We start from the raw sequence: 7,136 nt of genomic DNA, 5'->3' as shown, positions 1-7,136 counted from the left end.
GTTTGATCCGAAAATCTTTTTTCAATGGCTGGAAAACTATCTTTTAAGGAAGGTGCTTCAATCAACAAACCACCTTTATTCTGTGGTTTGAATTATAAGTATTGGGAGACTAGAATGAAAATCTTTGTTGAATCCATTGATCAAGGAATTTTGGGATTCAATCGAAAATGGCCCTTTCATTCCAAAGCTTAAAAAGAATGGATCTTTTATTAAAAAACCTTGGTCCTAATGGACCAATGAAGAATGTAAGATGGCCAAGCTTGATTGTATTGCCCAAAACAAAATAGCTTCTGCACTGCATTCTAATGAATTTTTCAGGATATCAGAATGCAAATCTGCCAAAGAAATGTGGGAAACACTCAAAGCTACTCATGGAAACATCACTGAATCAAAAGAAGTAACGACAAGAAGTCAAGCAAGAAGGAAAATGAGGCAAAATCGGAAAAGCCTCAACCTCTGCTTCATGGCCAAAAAGGAAGATGACTCAAGCAGTGTAAGTTCCTCTAATTCTTCAAATACTGAAAATTACAGTCAATTGCTTCAAGCTTTTCAAGAAACACATGAAGAAGCTAACCGATTGACTCTCTTGAACAACCAGTTAAAGGGAATGAACAATTGGCTTGAAAACAGAGTCATAACACTGGAAGAAGAACTGAAAAATTTAAAAACAAATTTTGAAAACCTTGAAATCGTTTACAAAAACTCTTCTTGCAAGTGTGACACTTTATTTTGTGAAAATTGTGAAAATCTTGAAAAGAAAATTCATTATCTTGTTAAAACTGTGGATAACCTTTCAAAAGGTCAATCCAACTTTGAGAATGGCTTGGCATCTCAAAATTGTGTTTTTGGAAAAGCAGGATTAGGTTTTAATCCACAGAACAAACAAGATAAATTTTCAAAGTCATTTTTGAAACTGCTAGAAAAACAACCGATTGATCTGTCGAAACAACCGATTGTTACATGTTTTTATTGCATGAAAAGAGGCCATTCTGTCAGATTCTGTAAAATCAGGAAATATGCAGTTCCTAGAGGTTTTATGAAGTGGATTCCCAAATGTTGTAAAGCTTCAAATGATGAATGTAAACCAAATGGACCCACATTCATAAGGGGACCAAATCTTTGTACTTGAAAATCTACTTTGTAGGAAACCTTGAAGGAGAGCATGCAACAATGGTATCTGGACAGTGGATGCTCTAAGCACATGACTGGGGATAAATAAAAGTTTCTAAGCATCTCCTTTAAATAAGAAGGGCATGTATCCTATGGATACAACAACAAGGGAAGGATTCTTGGAAGAGGATCCATAGGAGACAAAGATATCTTGATTATCCATGATGTTCTTTATGTAGAAGGCTTAAAGAACAACTTACTAAGCATTAGCCAACTGTGTGACAAAGGATATCAAGTGATCTTCAAGACAAACTCATGTGAAATTTGTCTTCCCAACTCAAAAGAGGTAATGTTGATTGGTAAGAGAATCAATAATGTTTATCTCTTGGATATCTCTTCTCCTTGTTCTATTGGTTGCCTTCTTTCTAAGCATGATGAGTATTGGCTATGGCATAAAAGAATTACTCACATTCACATGAATCACTTAAAAAAATTAATATCTAAAGATATTGTGATAGGGTTGCCCAAGCTCAAGTTTGAGAAGGACCACATTTATGAAGCTTGCCAAAAGGGGAAACAAGTGAAAAACTCTTTTAAAATAAAAAATGTTGTTTTTTCCTTAAAACCCCTTGAGCTACTTCACATGGATCTATTTGGACCTTCAAGAACCATGGGCCTTGGTGGCAACTATTATGCTCTTGCTATTGTGGATGATTTTTCTAGGTTCATTTGGACTCTCTTCTTGGAATCAAAGAGTGATGCCTTCTCTGCCTTCAAGAAGCTTTCTAGAAGGTTGAAAAACACAAAGAACAACAACATTGGTTCAATAAGAAGTGATCATGGTAGGGAATTTCAAAATGAGAAATTCAGCAAATTCTGTGAAAAGATGGGAATTCTGCACAATTTCTCAGCTCCAAGAACTCCACAACAGAATGGTGTAGTGGAAAGGAAGAACAAATCCCTTGAAGAATTAGAAAGAACAATGCTAAGTGAATCTTCTCTACCCAAGTACTTTTGGGATGATGCTGTTAGCACCTCTTGCTATGTGATGAATAGAGTGCTAATAAGGCCAATCTTGAAGAAGACTCCCTATGAACTCTTCAATGGAAGGAAACCAAACATTAATCACCTCAGAGTTTTCGGTTGCAGCTATTTTGTTCTAAACAATGGAAAGGAAAACCTAGGGAAATTTGATGAAAAAGATGATAATGGAATCTTTATTGGCTATTCCCTAAATAGTCATGCATATAGGATCTACAACAAAAGGCTAATGACTGTAGAAGAGTCTGTTCACGCGGTCTTTGATAAAGTGGATCATAAGAGCATTCAAATCTCAAAGAGCAGTGCTGAAGAGGATGAGCAGAACATCAGTTTGGAGAAGCTGAACTTCTGTGCAGAAAAACAACCGGTTGATTGCTCGAAACAACCGATTGAAATTCTGCAGCAGAGTGAGTTGCCCAAATAATGGAGGATTCCTAGAGATCTGTCAGTGGAGAACATCATTGGGCAGATAAAGGAGGGTGTTTCTACATGTAGCTCTACCTCAAACTTCTACAGGCAGACTGCTTTTGTCTCTCAAATTGAACTAAAGTCAATTGAGGAAGCTCTCAAGGATGAAAAGTGGGTTGAAGCTATGCATGAAGAATTGAATCAGTTTGCAAGAAATGAGGTATGGTTTCTTGTCCCTAAAACAGCAGAGATGAACAACATTGGATAAAAATGGGTCTTCAGAAACAAACTGGATGAGGATGGTATGATCACAAGGAACAAGGCAAGGCTAGTTGCCAAAGGCTACAATCAAGAGGAGGGAATTGACTATGGGAAACCTTTGCTCCTGTTGCAAGATTGGAAGCTGTGAGGTTGCTGCTGGCTTTTGCATGTATGAATGGATTTAAACTCTTTCAAATGGATGTCAAGAGTGCTTTTCTCAATGGCTACATCAATGAGGAAGTGTATGTGGATCAACCACCGGGCTTTGAAGATCATCAACACCCTAATCATGTCTTCAAGCTGAAAAAGGCTTTGTATGGGCTGAAACAAGCTCCAAGGCAGTTGATGGATATCCAAGAGGAGAGGATTTTATTAATGAAGGAAGAGGATTTTCAAATAATAGGCTTCATTTTGAATATCTCTCTTTAAGTAGAAAATATATAGAATAGGCTTTAGGAAGGTGCTTAGAGGGAAACATAAGAAACCTCTTTTGTAAAAGCATCCTTAGTTGTAGTTTAGAAATATTAGAAGCTTAGGGGGGTGTGAACTTAGTAAGGGATGCTAGGGGGAGTGTAGATATGAGTTAGGAGGTGCCAAACTAGAAAGGAAAGTCACACTTCCTTCATGCACTAGTTGGCGCCGAAAGTTACATGTCATTAGGGGCACATTTGCATTTGATTAGCTTTGCATTTCAGCACCTTATAGGCTATAAATAGAGGTGCTTGGCTTGTACAAATCAGATTTGGAATTTGAAGTAAGAAAACTCTACTCAATTTGAGAGAGAAATTGGAAGAGCTTTGGTGCCTTCATCAAGTCTTATCTTGGGTGTCTATGGTGAACCTCAAGTGGCGGCAACACACTAATCTTGGAGTACCCACACTCTAAGTGGCGTGATCACTCACATACTCTTCCATCTCCATAAGTTTTCTATTCTCAAGCTTTGTTTCTTCTTCATGTTCATGTTGTAGTTTACTTGTTCTTCAATTGCATTCGGTATCTTCAGCTGTATTTTCAATTCTGTTCGGTTGTTTCTTTTAATTGGCTGTATTCATTTGTGTTTCTTCCATTCTTGTTGTTTGATTCAATTTGACAATACATGGACTTCCATGTGAGTTTTGGTTCGATGCAAAGTCTTGGTGAGTTCTTGAAGTAGAACCTTGATCCAATTGTATTTAGAGTGCCAATTCATGACCAACTCAAGTTGTTCCTAAGAATGTCAAAGAATCATGTATTTTTGCTATTGCATTCACATCAGCAGTGGTATGAAAGGCTTAGCAACTTCCTTCTGTCACATGGTTATGAAAGAGGAATGATTGACAAGACTCTCTTCATCAAGAAGTCAAATTATGAAATTATCCTTGTACAAATATGATCTTGCCGGTGACTTGATTGTTGAAGGTCCCGCTACGTCTAACTCCGTCTTCCGCAAGTCAGTGAACAAGACCACCAAAGAATCGTGTACTTTGAATCTCTGTGAGACTCGTGCACTCTGTGAATTCTCTCTCTTCTCTCTGTGCGAAAAATAGACCCTTGTTAGTATCAAAACGTACCCTTGCAACAACGCGGAATGCCTTTATATAACCTGCTGCGCTCCCACGTTGTTCGTGCACGAAGTAACTTAGCGTGTTTCTTTCGTTGGATGTCTCGTGCAACCACTGCGTAGGTACCAGGTGCGACTTGGGCAAGCGCGCATACCAGGTATTACCTAACGCATGGATGATCACCTCTGTCCTGCCCCATGCATGTTACGGGCCGAGAGAGGTTCAATCACCGACCGACTGTTGGCCCCCTTAGACCACTCTCATGCATGGTACCGTAGAACGCATAACCTCTCCGATCTTTGATCTTCTCCTGACCACCGATCTCCGCCTGATCACCCTCTTCAAGACACGTCAGCTTCCTTGGCCCACCTGTCTCACTAAGAACGGCCCACGTGGCCATCAGTTGCTGATGTCATCCCAAACCAATGACCGACCGGATCACAAGCCCCTCAGTCTCGAGCTGCGTACTCGTTCTCAGCGAAGAGACTAAGTGCTCGTTCTCGGTGGCCACGTGGCAAGTGACGCCACGTCACGTGCCACATCACGCGCTGTGTTAAGTGACATTACGCTTTCCTTCCCTAATCTCGCGACACGTGTGCGCATCAACGGCCAGCGTGAAGTGTCGTTTGCAGTTCCCTTATTCAAAAATTTACGCGCCTCTACTGTTCCATTATCTTCCCCAACACGTTTCTCTGCAACCTCTCGAACCCTCCTTCTGCGATTCATCTTCTCCATTCTCAGGCTTCTAGAAATCATCAGCGATCGCAAAAAGGTACCCCCTTTCTTTCTCTATGGTGTATTTGAACATTTTCTACCGATTGTATCGCTAAAAAACTGCACCATGTATGCATCATGGGTCACCTTTCCCTCTTCTGTACTGTACTAAGACCTCTTCTGGTTTTTCTGTGTTCCACTTCTTCTTTCTCTTCATCGCTGTCATTTCTCTACCCCTTTGAACCATAGCATTTGCTCCCTTCATCTTTCTCTAGTTTTTTATTGATTCCTCACCTTTTTCCTTCTCCCTTGTAGTTACGGACAATGGCTCGCACAAAAACCACCGCGCGCCTTGCCTCGTCTTCCAGTGCACAGCCTTCCGCCAGTGCACCTTCGTCGCCCTCAACGAGCTCAACTCCCTCGGCAAGCACACAACCCAGGGCGACGCTCGCCCCACAAGACTACGCGCAAGCGTACAAGTGGGCTCCCCTCCACTTACTCACTGAAACATCCAGCCAACTCCCAGCCGATCACCTTGCCACCCTGCTGAAGGGTGCTGAGGATGAGCCTTCGTGTGCCATCGACAGGGAGGACGACCGAAATCTGGGCGTGCGCATTCCCCCCCAAGGCATGCCCATTTGCGTAGATGATAGGGCCATCAACGGGATGCCCTTTACGTTCATCTACTCGGCTATCTTTAAGAGGCTGCGCCTCCGCCTACCCTTGACCTTCTTCGTGAAGGAGCTCCTCACTGAACTAAACGTTGCCCCTTGCCAACTTCATTCGAACGCTTGGGGCTTCATCCGGGCGTTCGAAATCCTATGCAACCACTTTGGGCACCCGCCATTGACCGACGTCTTCCTCTACTTCTTCGAGGCCAAGAACCCGGGTGATAGATCGTGGGTCAGCTTAAACGGTGTGACAGGGAGGGTGATCTTGGGTCTGTACCAGCAGTCTTTCAAGGATTGGAAAGGCAGATTTTACATGATCACTTCCAACAGACACAGCCCCTCCCTTCTCGAGGGATTTCCCCTCTACTGGGTTCCTAAGGTGGAGTTTAGGAAACCCCGAGGCTTGGAGACCATGGCCCCCTACGAGTGCGAGCTGTGCGGCCTCCTCTCCGGCTTGGGCGCCAAGTTTGGTTCTTCCACCATTATCAAGCACGAGTTCGATGCTGAAAAGCTCGAAAGATACATCGGTTTGTTTCCTCTTTTCCTCTTCTACCTACCACTCTCCAGGGCCAGGGCTTTCCATTCGCTATTTCCCCACATGCCCCTCATGCATACACTTGCTAACTACCTTTCTATGTTTGAACTTGTACCGTCCCGTATCAGGGCGTTGACTAAGTCAAAGTCAACGACTGGAAAGTCAAAGTCAACTCAAGGCGTCGCCTGGGTGGAGGCGTCGCCAAGGCAAGGCGTCGCCTGGGTGGAGACGTCGCCCAACCAGGGCGTAGCCAGATCAAACAGTGTAAAAGTAAGGCAATCACGGTATGGTTCCCCGATACCCATGGGTAGGAAAGACCATGGAGGGAGCGACGCCGTGGGAAAGCCTCAGGACCCGATATCTCGGGAAAGTGATAAAGAGAAGGAAAAGGTGGCTTCAAGGCCATAGTGATAGTATCAGTGAAGGGCAACCTGACTCGTGAAGTACCCCTGCCACCCCAGAGACGCCTTCGGGACAGATACGACCCAAGAGGAAGGTCACGCCCAGGATAACCGGGTGCAGGGTGCGAGAGGAAGGCATATACGCTCTCAGAGTAAGTGGCTAGATACTTGGGGGCATGAGTTGGCACCCAAAAAGGCACCCCTAGCGCAGTAGCACTCCCAAGCAGGAGGGCTCACACGTAGAGACGTCCCCAGGTGGGCAGAAACGCCCCCAGATGGGGTCATGGCGTCGTGAGGCCCTCCACGTGTACGACAGCCATGCCAGAATAGAAACACCCTCTAGTCAGGTGCCAGGTAATTAAAGATATTCAATACAGTTTCCCTTTCGAGCATTCAGGTACTATTATGGCTCCCGAGCGTTTCAACGTCTTAAATGCGCTACGTTTCGTAATTA

The sequence above is a fragment of the Phaseolus vulgaris genome, chromosome 6 (assembly GCF_000499845.2).
Source record: "Phaseolus vulgaris cultivar G19833 chromosome 6, P. vulgaris v2.0, whole genome shotgun sequence".
Classification (NCBI taxonomy): domain Eukaryota; kingdom Viridiplantae; phylum Streptophyta; class Magnoliopsida; order Fabales; family Fabaceae; genus Phaseolus; species Phaseolus vulgaris.
The sequence above is the reverse complement of the archived record's forward strand: the minus strand, read 5'-3'. Positions refer to the sequence as shown.